The sequence below is a fragment of the Chlorocebus sabaeus genome, chromosome 15 (assembly GCF_047675955.1).
Source record: "Chlorocebus sabaeus isolate Y175 chromosome 15, mChlSab1.0.hap1, whole genome shotgun sequence".
NCBI classification, from domain to species: domain Eukaryota; kingdom Metazoa; phylum Chordata; class Mammalia; order Primates; family Cercopithecidae; genus Chlorocebus; species Chlorocebus sabaeus.
This window is the reverse complement of record NC_132918.1, coordinates 69,686,335-69,701,011: the sequence shown is the minus strand read 5'-3', so window position 1 is coordinate 69,701,011 and position 14,677 is coordinate 69,686,335. Positions and strand designations below refer to the sequence as shown.

The following is a 14,677-nucleotide window of genomic DNA, read 5'->3' as shown; positions in this document are numbered from 1 at the left end:
CTTGAACCTGGGAGGCAGAGGTTGCAGTGAGCCGAGATTGCGCCATTGCACTCCAGCCTGGGCCACAGAGTGAGACTTCATCTCAAAAAATAAAAAGAAAAGTGTAACTAATTGTGGTGATGGAGGTAGGGGGAGATCAGGATACGTATTCACAAAAAGGTGAACAATCATTCTTGTTATTCATTAGTATTTGTATTTTGGCAACTGCAAATGAATGGGGCAGATATCACAGATTCAAGATATTAAGAAGAGGAAAAGATGATGGTGGATTGCAGTGATCTGTGAATCCTTTACTGAGGGCATTAGAATTTGTATCAAGCCTAGAAGAATAAGAGGAATTTGACTTTTATTAAAGAGGAGAAAGGGAGAGGCAGAGAGGGAAGGCTATCAGTCCTGAAACCCATTTTCAACACTTAGCAGGTTTTGTTCTCATATTATTGTTTTCATTATTGAAGGCAATGGGTGGTATCATTTCTGGACTGTTCCTGTATTATGATTTATTACATGTTGGAAAATTTTTTATTTCTACCTCAAACATTTGGCACACTAACATACCTTTGAAATTGATGTTAATCAATGAGGAAAAACAGACAGGGATTGTTATATTTAGACTGATCATCAAAGATAACAGCAAGTGTTCTCCTTGCTTTTTTTAGACAGAGTCTCTCACTCTGTCACCCAGGTTGGAGTGCAGTGGCATTATCTCAATTCACTGCAATCTCTGCCTCCTGGGTTCAAGCGATTCTCCTGCCTCAGTCTCCTGAGTAGCTGAGATTATAGGCAGGCACCACCACACCCAGCTAGTTTTTGTATTTTTAATAGAGATGGGGTTTTGCCCTGTTGGCCAGGCTGATCTCGAACTCCTGACCTTAGGTGATCCATCCGCCTCAGCCTCCCAAAGTGCTGGGACTACAGGCATAAGCCACTGCAACCGGCCTCTCCTTGCTCTTTTAAAACCATTTGCAATTAATAGAGAGTGAACCAATGACTTTCTTTCAGTGCTGTTTTTCTTCCTTTGAGAGGAAGCATTGAATATGACAGGCATCATGCCAGCCATTAGTTATCAATGTTAACAGGGTCTGAGGCAGCAGTGATGAACTACCTATCTCATTTAATCTAGGGACCACCATGTAGTAATAAGCTTAACCTCTTTCCCCCAGCAAATCTTTCATGAGAGTGATTAACAAGTAATAATTTCATCTGATAGACTCTGTGTTTGACTTCTTTCTCTTCTGCTGCTGCTGCTTATTGTCTGTAAAATGCTAAAAGACAGACAGCCAAATGCAAAAAGCAGGAATTTAGTACACAGTCTGAAGAGAGAGACCCTGACTACCTAGGAGCCTGCTGAAATTGTCGATTTTATTGGTTTCATTTTGATGTTCCCATTTAATCCAAAATCCTATCATATATATTTTACAATTCTCATTTAATCCTAAATAGTATAATACATATTTTTCAGCAAAGATACAGCACTGAATCTGCTCATTGTAAGAGCATTTACTACTTAATTTTCTGGCAAGCAGGAATAAGAAACAAAGATTTGAGCATATCCCATTTAGCAACCAACTGATTACATGGACCTTTAGTGTTCTCATTTAAGCTTGGCCTTGGTTCATTTACATCTTGGATGTGTGGACTACAATTAGTAACGTGGCCACGTTACTAAGTGACTTATGTTTTTATTTAATATGTTGTTAATGAAAAGTAGCTGTTTTCTCCATTAAAATTCAAAGAGAGTAGAAGTTGAAGGTAAAAAGTTGATGTGTATGCAGTTTTCTGTGAAAGATTAGATGCAGGACCATGCAATAAAGTGAACATGAGGCTATTCCCACATATTGCTCAGCCATAGAAAATACAAGCTTCTATAACAAGAAATGACTTTGAGTAGAAGGATCTAGATGAGCCATTGCCTTGATAATAACAATGGAAAAGAAAACAATTCACAATAGTATTCCTTTGCACCTGAGCAATTATACATTGAAGGAATCAGCTTTCAGTTCAGAAAGGAAATGCTGAAGAGAGATCGTAATGCCCCAAGATGTACAGACCCAGAGATGAAAGCTGCCGTCCAGGCAAAGAAAGGAGTTTCAGGAGTTCCTCTAAAAGACTTAGACACTTTAATTACCCTAGTGAGGGGCCATAAAACAGAGATGGGTGGTGGTCCTGGCCCAAAGCAAATACAATAAACTCTTTGTTATTTGGTGGATATAGATTATATTAAACAACAACAAAAAAAAGATACTTAAATCATTTACTTACTTTTCCAAGGAACTTTAAAACCATTACTGTTTTCTACCTTCATTTGAATCTATGGAAACTATAGTTTTAATTTGAAAGAATAGAACAGTTTAAGCTTCTACTACTGGTTTATTTTCCTGGCTAAGTGACAAAGGGGACAAAGTAAAATGTATACCTGTATAATTGTTTCTCTCCAAATCCATTTTATAAAAGTTCATTTTTTTCTCAAAATTTATCTCTAGTTTCTTTCATTATAAATATGCCTTAAAATATATTCATAATTCTAATTTCTTCTGGACTTCTAAGATTATCTTATTTTTCTTGGCCTTATACTATAACCCAGAACTGTCCACTAAATATATAAAGTGAGCCACAAATCCAACTCACATATGTAATTTTAAATATCCTAGTAACCACATTTTAAAAAAACACATGAAATTTATTTCAATAACCACATTTAAAAAACAACAGGTGAAATTTATTTTAATACTACATGTTCTAACTCAATATATAAAATAGTATTCCAACAAGTAGCCAGTAGAAAAATTATTAATGAGATATTCTACATTCTCTTTTTCATGCTAAGTCTTCATAATCTACAGTGTATCTTACACTTACAGCACATCTCATTTGAACTAGGCAAGTATGAAGTGTCTAGTAGCTATGCGTGGCTAATGACTAGTGGCTATAGTGTTGAACAGCACAGCATTGATTCTAGGACAATCATTCCTAACATTTTGGACTCAAGGTTCTTTAGGGGAACCTTATGAAAACTGTGGACCTTCCTCCCAGGAAAAAAAAAAAATTATATTAGCATACAATCCTCCAAAATTTTCAAGGAATTTATGAAATCTTAGAAGCCCGTCTTAGATCCTCCTGAGGTCAAATCATCCCAAACTGCCATAATTTCATCCCCAGTCTCACATTTTTTTATAGTTGACCTTTTAGATTTACATAAATTATTTTAAAAGGAAACTATATTATTTATATAAATGAAAAATGTGTCATTTATTAAAAGCAAAAGATAACTGTAAAAAATTAGTAGTATTCTTTCAAAAATTCGTAAACCTACCCCCTAAACTTATCTTTCATATCACTCTTCGGGATACACTGCCTAGGGATCTGCAAACCAGATGAAGAGGCCCTGCTCTTGGGCCTCCTCTGAATGGATGCAGGAATGAAGTGGAATCTTCAGAGATGTTCTATTAGGTCATTATAGTAACACAACTGGTTGTGTTACTTAAGCCTGCACAGTGAGATGGAGACTGGGGGTGTGAAACTGGGCAAAGTCATTCACTTTGATAAGGTTCATGGACTTCAGAATTATTTCTTTTCTTCTGCTAATTTTTCTTCCCTGGCTCTGTTTGCCAGAAGATACACCTGAAACTCTGTCCTCCTGGGGGAAAGGGTTGGTGAGAGAAAGAGACCGGGGTAGTAGCTTAGATGAGCTCTGCTCCAGGCCTTAAAGAGATGGCTCCTTCTATCATCTTTTCTGCTAGCTTCCTCCTTTCGCAATCTAATTGGTGAGACCCAGTGGACAGAGGAGAAAGGAAATAAGTGCCTGGCTGCTTGATCTTCCTGCCACATAGGCTTCAAGTCCAAGATTGCAAACGCAAATGCCAGCAAAGGTTGGGTGGGTAAGTTCAATGAGTCACTTCTTAAGGAACTGGAAATGTGGACCTTTGAGCAAAGTCCTCCCTCTTTTTTTGTCAAATGTTGACTAATTGGTTATTAATATTATATTTAACATTAGAAATTTACTCTTGATATTTAATACTAGAAACACCAACCAGAAGACTGTAGATTCTAATTCAGGGTGGATTAGGCCATCAGGATGCCAATTAAGTCTTCTGCCAAAAACATCAGTGCTGGTTCTGAACTCAGAAACATGTTCATACGTTTCGTTGGTATCACAGTGATGGAAGGGCTGGGATGCTACTGGCCTTTAGGACATTCAGAACAAGGGCAGTCCTGCACCCAAATATTTGACCTGCGCCAAATGCCATAATGTCCTTGTTGAGAAACACTGAAAGAGTAAACGCAGGTCTGCAGGTCCTCATGTGATAATCTGGTTCAACTCTCATTAGGAGCCAAAGCCCTGTTTGGTAAAGAGAAGACAATACATTTTTCTGGAGCATCTCTTTCCTTTCTATTGGACAGGCCTGGCAGACACAGCAGACTTCAAGTATTTGAGATTTCTGATCATCTTTTAGTCACCTCACATTTCTGCAAATTTTTTTTCTTTTTTTTATTTTCTCGCTTCTGGTTTTAGTACACTTACACTCTTCGGAGGGTTTTAGCATTATTCTTTTACAAAATGACTCAAAAAAGTGACACCCAAAGCAATGACTTGACTGAAAGTATATGACTGAGAAGGGCCTCTGTTGCTAGACTCCGATAATAGAGAGTACAGCTGAGATGTCCACTCATCCCCAAAAGGGAGTTATGCTACAGGTGTGACATCCAGAGCAGTGGATGTCCTTGCCTTCAGTTGTTTGAATACACTGAGTTTGCCATAATGCTGTGCTCCACAACCATGCCAGCTCCACTGGAACACATGTCAGCTTTTTCTCAGTGATGATCTTTTTCCCTGAACAAACAAGGGGGTATATGACCCATTCTCTGAATTTTATATGAGTGATGGGGTGTTTTGTCCCTTCTGCTCGTCTGGGGGATCTGTGCATCGACTTTATGAAAACTGTTTAGTATGCTATAACAAGCATATGCTAAAGCATATAAGGCTCCACTTTTTTATGTAGTTGTATACCCAAGTAACTACCACTTAGAAGAACATACAAAACATTTCCAGCAACCCTGAAGGTTGCCCGTGCCCCTCTCTGTCACTGCCTGTCCCATACCAGGGTTACTACTTTTCTGAATTTCATCACCATTGATAAATGTTTTTATCTGTTATTGAACTTCTTTTATATATTACATAATACACATTCTTTGTATTTGACATTTTTTGCTCAATATAACATTTGTAAGATTCATACCTGTTGTTACATATATCAGTATTTTTTTTTATTGCAGAGTAGTATTGAGTACATGGATATACCACAGTATGTTTATTCATTTTCTTCTGTTACAGAAAACTGGGTTGTTTCCAGTTTGGGACTGTCTTTTGGTGGACATATGCATTTCTCTTGGATATAAATCTCGGGAAAGATTTGCTAGGCTATAGGGTAGATATATGTTTAATTTTATTAAAAACTTTCAATCAGCTTTCCGAAGTGGTTATAGAAATTTACAGTGCCTCCAACAGTGTAAGAGAGTTCAGTTGCTCCATATCTTCTACAATACTTGATAATGTTAGTCTTTTTAAATTTTAGTCATTATAGTGGGTATGTAATAGTCTCTCATTGTGGCTTTAAGATGCATACTCCTTTGCATTTCCACCTAATATAAGTGAGTCATAAACATTGAATGTCATGTAGCAGCTTTTAAATTATTGGTTCAGGCTACTGCATGTGCAATGGTTTTTAAGGAATTCCTAACCCTTTTAAGGAATCCTAACTATTTCTCTTCCCAGAGAGAAGTGATGTATAATTGTACAATCATCTCAGCTTAGTCAGATGTGGAAATTCCTCAGCCACATCCCTAGTGTGGTATCCCCATGGCATGGCCTTGGTAAACAATGCACAGAGGAGGACCCAACATTGCTACCATAGGTATTTGGCAATGAATTTGCTTCTGCATACACAGGGAATCCTGTCCAATAATATCCAGTGAGCATTTATTGAGCACATACTTTGTTCCGGGAACTGTGCTGGGCATTGAGAAAGCAACAGGGAGATAGACACAGTCCATCTCTCTTTTGAAAGACTCACTGTCTAATGAGGGGGTGGAAAAGCGAACATACAGTTGCCATGTGGTGTGATAAATGCTTTGCAAAATGTGCATGTATTTTCAGGGGGCTTGGAGCAAAGGTCCTTGAAGAGAGCAAGAAGAAGTCTTCCCAGGAAAAGTGGTCACCTGAGTGAGTGTTACAACGAGAAGGGGGGGCATCCCAGGCAAGGCAGCTACCAAGCAAAGGTGTGAAGGTGAGCTTCTGCACAGGTTTCTCGAAGGTTGTTGGCACAACTGGAGCATAAGGCACACGCAGGAGGCACTTGCCAAAGATATAACCAGGATGCGTACAGGGCTCATCATGAAGGGTGTACTTAAGTGAAAATATATTTTGCAGAATTTCAACCCAGAGAATCTCCCTTTTGGTTTACCTGCAAACAAAAAGAATCAATACTTCCTTTTGACTGTCTCTGAACACTGAATTTTGGCTTCTACTCACTTTTTGAAGCTAAATTGTTTGAAGTTAGGCTCCTTCCTTCCTTCCTTCCTTCCTTCCTTCCTTCCTTCCTTCCTTCCTTCCTTCCTTCCTTCCTTCCTTCCTTCCATCCTTCCTTCCTTCCTTCCTTCCTTCCTTCCTGCTCGTTCATTCGTTCGTTCATTCTTTTTTTGAGACAAGGTAGAGTACCATCATAGCTCACTGCATCCCTGTCTTCCTGAGGGTCAGGTGATCCTCCCCCCTCAGTCTCCCAGGTAGCTGGGACTCCAGGCACACACTACCATACCTGGCTAACTTTTTGCATTTTTAGTAGAGATGAGATTTTGCCATGTTTCCCAGGCTGTTCTTGAACTACTGGGTTTAAGCAGTCTGCCCACCTTGGCCTCTCAAAATGCTAGGATTACAGGCATGAGCCACTGTACCTGGCTGAAGTTAGACTTCTATCTCTTTTTGTGAATACAGACATATTTTCTATTTAGCAGTTTAGAACCAATGTGAATTTTCCCATATATGATAGTCTAAGAATTGAATTATAGTTTCTTAACTAGGTTTTTGTTTTGTTGTGTTGTGTTGTGTTTTATATGCCTTCCAGACCCAACACCCTAGCCAGTGCAATGGCTCTGAGTGTGGCATAAGCCCACTTTTAGTCTTCTTATGGAATTGAGTAATGTTCTTGGTGTTAGCATCTCTCTTTTGATTGGAGGAGTAAGGCAGACACTTACATTTCTAATAAAAGATCAGTTCGTTGAAATTAAACCAGTCCTGATGGTGTCGGGAACCTTCTGCCCTGAGCACAACAGAGGCAGCCATGGGGTATCATAATTACCTCCATTATATTTAACAAACACTCAGGTAGCATGCACCTCTTTTGATTTTCCTTGCAGTATTCCAGCTACGTAGCAACTTGTTTACTTCTCATAAGCACCCTAGAGTTGGAAAGTTTCCACATATGGGGAAACTGAGGCACCAAGATATTAAATAACCTGCTCAAGCCACAGGTGGAATTTGAACCCACACACTCATATTTGTAGATACCATACTATGTTGCTTCCTTTTACTTATAAAATATACAGGATAAACTCAAAGAAACAAAGTTCATTCAGCAAACCTTTGTTGAGCAACTGCCTGGTAGGTGAGTCAGTGACACCTTTGCCCCAGAAACTCTTAACCTATTTGGGGAGACAGATAGTAATAAATGTTTGTAATGCAATGTTAACCTGAGGAGGAAATTCACTAACTTTGACTGAGGAAGTTAGGGAAGGGCTTCTGCCTGAAATACAGGCTCAGCCTTCATGAAAAGGAGTGAACAGACAGGGCAGTTCTGAGTCGTGATAAGGCAGAGCTTGTGTGGGAGGTGTCAAGTGTGCCGAGGGGTGGGAGATGCTTTAAGGTGTGCTGTGGAGACTGAAGTTAGGAATAGGACTGGTGGAAGGTGGTACTTGGGGCTGGGTGTGGGGGTCTTGTATGTGCGGCTGAAGAGTAGGACGTTAGCTTGTACCTGGTGGGAAGTCATTGAGGGTTATTAAGTAGAAGAGAGAGTTGATAAACCACCTTCTGGGGAGATCCGGTTTGGATAACATTGCAATAATTCAAGAGAGGATGTTAATTTGCAGTGTAGGTTATTTAGAATCTAGGAGCATCAGGTGAGTTGACAATTAAATGTAGAGTCTGAACTGTAGCATGTGGTGGGGGAGGAGAACAATGGTGAGCAAGAGAGAGAGAAGGAAGAAGAAAGGGGGGGAGTGTGAGCACAATGTCTTCTGAAAGGAAAAAAGGAAGGAAGGAACCAAGGGAGAAGGGGAAAGAGGGAGAAAAAAGGAAGGAAAGGATGAAAAGGGGAGAGAAAAGAATATGCCAGTATGTTTAAAAATATATTATGATGATGAAATGTTATTGGTATAATTGTCCTGTGGTTCGGGTTTTTAGAAGTACGTGCTCAGCCAAATTTTGTTTTGGTGGTTGACCGGCAGCTATTTTCATGACTCTGTAGTAGCCCATTGAGATTACTTCTGTCTAAAGATACTTTGTCAGGTTTATGTAAGACTTCATTTAGGGGGCATTGCCTTGGCATGCAGGCAGCTTCCAGGCCTTACCCACCAGCAGAAACATGTTCTCTGAAGAGGGCAATAAAGCATTTTAAATTCATAGCTGGGCACCTCAGGAGCAAACAAGAGCTGCCACATGGAGCACTTTCAGAATAATGCTTTCCTAAAAAAAAGAAAAAAAAAAAAAAAAAAAAAACCAGAAGCATCACAGATATTTGAAATGCATTCTCACAATTTTCAAGTCTGAATCATAATGGCTTCAAACCCAAGGATACTTTAAACATATGAGGATCATAAAACCTTACTTTAAGCCAAATTATCACTGCTCTCTGTGCCAGTTATAAGCAGCATAATTAGTGGAGTGAACCACTTCTCCCTGCAATTATTATTATCAGGCTGGTGTAAGTATATTGGAGTTGAGAGGGGAGTAAAGTTCTAATCGTAACAGGGTCTGCAGATGTGGATAAGGTAGCGTGTCAGGTGTTAGCTGTCCAGGCAGCCTCCCGGTGCTGTAGGAGTCTCATTTCACTAGGGGTTTAGGTTACCACAAGCTTTGCTCATCTTCCTGCTGCAATGCTGGCTCCTATAGTGGGCCACGAGGCACGGTGTAGAATCCTGAGCCAGAGAGGGCAGCCTGGAGTAGTGAGCTGTTTGTCTGGGTGCGTTATGTGGCAAAATCCACACAGCCATGACGCCAGCCAAGCGTCAGTCACCACGGGCCTCTAAGGTGCATTTCAAGAACATATAATTGGGATAGCTTAGCCGCGTAAGTGTGGGACGTGGCTTTGGGTCCCAGGCAGTTTATTTGTTTAGAATGCCTTCATTCTATCTGACTTGGAAGTAGAGAATGAGAAGCTCATGCTGAGGATGTAGCAATGTCCACAGGTCCTGAAAGCCCAGAGGACAGCAGGGTAAGTGTGAAACCACCCCGGTGATGCTCTCTGTATGAACACGGAAGGAGACTGTGTTGCAACTAATGTGTGGGTCAAGACATGTCCATCAGGGCATGGGCTTCCAATGGTCAACTTCTCTTAAAATTCTAATGTATCCTTCCTAAGGGTGGGATTACATAAGCGTACTTGTCCAGTAATTCTCATGTGTCCTGAATTGGAGTTAAAAGACAAAGAAAATATAATTCCTAAATTTCAAGCTTTTCTATTGGGGGCAGGGAGAGGAAGGAGGGTAATACAGCGATATGGATTATAATGCTGTGTTTTTTAAACTTTAAAAATGTTAAGGAGACTTGTAAAAGGAAAATAAATTACCTTCCTATTCTGAAATAAGACCCTGCAGGAATATATGAATTAAAAAACAATGTAATCCATTCCTAGTGCCATGCTTTGAGAGACATTTAGTTTCCTCGAGTACCACACTTGAGAGGACAACTGGAATGTGTTGGAAAGAATGGCTCTGTAGAGGCTGAGGGTTTGGGGTGTTCCATGTTATAAAGAAAGGCTGAAAGAATTGGGAGTGTGTGATCTAGAGAAGGAAAGACTGCAGGAGTGAGCGCAGCTATTTTTAAGCATGAGAAGGACTGAAGCACAGAGCAAGGAAGACACTTGTCCTGTATTTCCCTCAAGAAAAGAGTTTTATCCTTTGGGAAAGAGGGATACCTTGAGCTTTAGATGCACCAAGACCTGGATTTGGATGCAGACGTGCTTCTTCTAGCTGTGTGTCCTCAAACAAATCATTAAATCCTGCCAAATATCCGTGAAATGGAGATAAAAATCTGTCATGAGGTGATGGGGCTAGTTAAATGACAGCAGGTGTATAAAACGCCTATCTCAGTACTAGAGTAGATTATGAACGAAAATACACTGTTCTAAGTCCTTCTCAAAGGTCGTGAATTGAAAAGAAGAACCAGAAAAAGCCTAATTCCTGTCTCTGCGTAAGTTCTTCATGATTATGTTCCCTTTTTACTGTGAAGAATATTAGAGACAGCATTCTAGCTTTGTGTGGGAAGCTACAATAAATGTCTAACTCCAAATTTGCATCAGATTTATATTTCTGAAAAACTTTAAAAATGAACTGAAAGGTGATATTATGGTAGCTTCAAGTTTTTTTTTTAAAAGCTTTTGAACCAAACTGTGAATGAACAGTGTAGGAAAGGAAATGTACTTGAAATATTTCAAAGTGTTTTCAGTGAGGAGAAACTTATCCTCAATTTCTATTTAATACAAGAGGAAATGAGGTTGCGTTTTAAGGTAATACTTAATAATGGGAAAGAAAAGTAACTATATATCAAGTGAAAAGGGATAATACTAAATAATAATACAGTGTATAATAGACATTAAATGCCTTTCTTTAAGAACTAGAGGGAGACATATTTTTCAATGGCTTTTGGTAATGGGCTTTTTTAAATGTTCAATTGAGATATGAACTGGAGGATGTGAACATTTAGTTCCGTGGGTGGCAAGATATTCTTAGCAGCTTCAAGGATGTTTGCTGCATGGGAATTGTCTTTAATTCCCCAAGCAGCAAATTTGATGGAGCACTACATTCAAGGCATTGCTGGATGTGAAAGGGGTCCCTCACCTTCAACGAATGTGAGCCAGGTTGAGGAGTTCAGCACATACTCCTGAAAAGATGAGTGGTGCAGGCAATGATGTCCCACGTGGTTGAGAGGAAAGAGAGAAGGCTGGAGATTGGAGCTGATGACAGCTTTCATGGAGGAAGTGAGGACTGAGCTGAGCCTTGAAAATTAGAAGTTGCTGTCTTCCCATCTCAGTAAATGGCAGCACCATTCACCCAGGTATTTAATCCAGAAACCTAGAAATCATACTTGCTTCCTGTTTCTCTCACCCCCAAATCCAAACTCTCAGCAACTCCTACCTATTCTGCCTCCAAAATAGATCCTGAGTCTGCACACTCCCACCATCTCCATTTCTGTCCGCCTGGGTCAAGCCACCATCCTCCCTTTGAAATGTTTCAATGGTCTATTAACTGGTCTTTCTCTTTGGACTTTTGGATCATCCTCCAACCCATTTTCCACAAAGAAGCCAGAGTGATGAAGTCACCACTGTGATCTAAACTCTTTAAACGTTTTCCATCAGACTAAAAATAAAATCTTCGCTCCTCCACATGGCCTACCAGGCCCTGTGTGATGTGGCCCAGACTCACAGACCTCACCCCCTCTTCTTCTCCCCCGCACTCACCATGGCTGAGCCACACTGGCTTCCTATGATTCTTTGATCTAGGTAGATGTACAATGAAGAAAAAAAGAACGTGAAAATTATTGAAGGCTATGGAAGGAGATCAGTTCACAAAATTAGCAGGAGAGCTCAGTTTTCTGTAATGATTCTGCCACACAAATGTGGGCATATAAGTAGGAAGCATGGTTTGATTTCAAGGACCTCTGGGAAGGATCCTTTTGTATCTCAAAACTTATCTCTTTCACCAGCCTCATTACATTCTTTTCCAGGATAATATACTTCATTAAATTCCCACCTATGAGGAAGTATAGTCAGTATTTACTCTGTGCCAGGTACAGTGCTAGGTACAAGAGCTATGATGATGAAAAAAATAAAAAGAAAATAGATATGAGGACTCTACTTTCTTGCTGCTTTTCAGACTACTGGGGACCCAGACAATTACCACAGAAGATAATTACAACGAGGAGTTTTACAAGGTGCCATGAGAACACATGGGTGGGGCACCTAACTCTGACTTAAGAGGTCAGGGAAAGCTTCCCAAGGGAAGGACATTTAACTGAGAATTGAAGTAGTGGGAAGTAGGGCAGAAGGCAAGGGCAAGCATTCAAGTTTTCTTGGCAGGGGTAACAGCACATGCAAAAAGACAGTGTTAAGGGAAAACATGACACGTTCATGGAACCCAGAAAAGTTCAGGATGGTTGCAACACAATAGCAAGATGGAGGAAGTGGAGAGAAGAGGAGCAAGGCATGAGAAGTAATTGGTGGCCTGTGTGTACAAAGCCTCATAAGCCATTGCAAGGTCTTTCGACCTATTAGTAGTAAATGAGAGGTTTTAAGCAGTGAGATTATGTAAGTGTTGTAGATAGCTCAGTCTGGATAGAGTATGAAGAGGGGCTGAGGTTGGCAGGCCATTTGCGAGGCTGTTCTATAATCCAGGTGAGAAATAATGTTGGTATGAACCAACATTAAAGGAGCAAGGATGAAGAGTCCAGAAGAGAGATTTAAAAAGGGGAATTCACAACACTTGGAGATTAACTGGATGACATAGGGGTGGAGATGAAAAGAACAATAAGAATGATTCCTAAGTTTCCACCTCCCAGGGGACCATTTGCTAAGATACAGACCCAGGTGTAAAAAAGAGGCTTAGGGGAAGACAGGGAGATGTCACATCTGCTAGTGAAATGCCTTTCTTTTTTCTAGCCTAAGATCAGATTTCATTTCTAAAAGAGAATGGGTTCTGAATTCTGAAAATAGATGGATGGAAGAGTCTATGAAAGATGGAGAGGAGAGACGAGAAGGCATCATAGAGAACCGTCGAAATCCTCCTACTTTTGCTTAAGCCCTGGCCAAGATGTCAAGCAAGTTCTTCTTTCATTAATACACAGTATTTAAAAGAAATATTGCATCTTCTAGCTAACCACAAAGCCTTTCCAACTCCATTTTTCTGTCCTACCTGGGATTTACATTTTCCTTGATCAGAATTCTATCTACTTTGGACAAAGTGATTGTGGCCCCTTGAGGAATAAGTGTTTCCTCATTCCAGCTGGCTTCCCCTCCCTCTTCAGCCATACACAGATCCTCATTTACATTTTGGATGAGTAAATGTCTAGGCTGTGTGGTGTTTTATAAGCTTAATAGACTTGTGAATGTGGGAGAGACAAACACAGAGAAAGATGACCATAGATATCTGCTTGAGACACCACCCAATTAACGTCTGTGACATCATCCCACTTTAGTTGAAGGCTTCTGAAATGAGTAGCTCTTGTTTTACCTATTATTTAAACTCTCGTTAAACAATGTCCTTCCATGAGAAAGAGAGTTCCTTTTGAGCAGGATGTTTGAACAGCAGCACTATTGACATTTTGGACCAGATAATTATTTGTGGTGGGGAATGTCCTGTGCATTGTAGGGTGTTTAACAGCATCTCTGGCCTCTACCCACTAGACGCCAATAGAGAACCCCCCATACCCAATGGTGACAATCACTATGTCTCCAGACATTGCCAAATGTCCACTGAGAGATAAAATTGCCCGTCGTTGAGAATCATTGTTTAAAGCAGTGATTCCCAAAATGTGGTGCTCAGACCAGGAGCATCAGCATCACCTAAAAACTTGTTAGAACTGCAAATTCTATGACCCCAAACCAGACCTACTGAGAAAGAAGCTCTAGGGGTGGGTCCCAGCAATCTATGTTTAAGGAGCCCTCCAGATGATTCTGATGCACACTGAAGTTTGAGAGTCACTGCTTTAGAGCAAATGAGTGGCCGCTGAAGTTCTGGAAGAAGTAGTTGTTTATGTAAAGACAGGTTTGGAATAAAGGAAAGTCTTCTCTCTTCTGTTTTCCTTTCTCTTTTAAGAAATGAAATCAAAGTACATCATTTTCTTTTTAAAAAGCAAAGTTTTTTGGTAAATCGTTTCCTATCATGGAAAATTCTGATAGATAGAAAATAATTTTAAAGTCACATGAAAAGTTTGTTACTCTGAACAGAATTCCTTTTTCCCACGTTCACAAAGATTAAACAGTAAGTAGTAACATAATTGAATAATCACATTGACAAAGAGAGATTTTTAAATAAGCACATAGAGGAGCATTTTGTAAGTAGAATAGAATTGTGACACGGAGCTTCCAAGGTGATACATGGCTCCCATTTAGGGTAGCAAGCCCACTTACCTGCCCCAGTACTCAATAGCTTTGGGGAAGCAAAGCCAGCTGTCTGCGCAAAGCAATCCTTTTCTCTGTGTTCTTCCTTAACTTTTCCACTTGTTTGTTTACTTACCCCTTTTCTACCCAACACAGCACTGAATAGGGGAATGGAGTTTTTAAATTTATTTAATCAATGGTTTTATAATACATCTTACATATTTTACAAGTTCATATCAAAGTTCTCTTTTTCAAGTGTATTTTCAAAATCTGTGCATTGCTGAACAATTTAGTAATGTCAGTATCTTCCTTGAAAT

General features: G+C 39.9%; 1 protein-coding gene across 12 annotated transcripts in view; it reads left to right on the top strand.

Annotated features, from left to right (window-relative positions):
- Positions 1-14,677, top strand: part of THRB (thyroid hormone receptor beta) — a 367,645-nt gene that overhangs the window by 172,095 nt on the left and 180,873 nt on the right. For 5 of the 12 annotated variants that reach the window (XM_038002320.2, XM_038002316.2, XM_038002319.2 and 2 more), the window contains exon 3: positions 6,152-6,281. The exons of 6 other annotated variants lie outside the window; for them this stretch is intronic. The gene's annotated coding sequence lies outside the window, so the exon portion shown is untranslated. Of the gene's footprint in view, positions 1-3,737; positions 3,876-6,151; positions 6,282-14,677 lie in introns of all 12 variants that reach the window. One more of the 12 variants, XM_038002317.2, reaches the window with a different exon arrangement.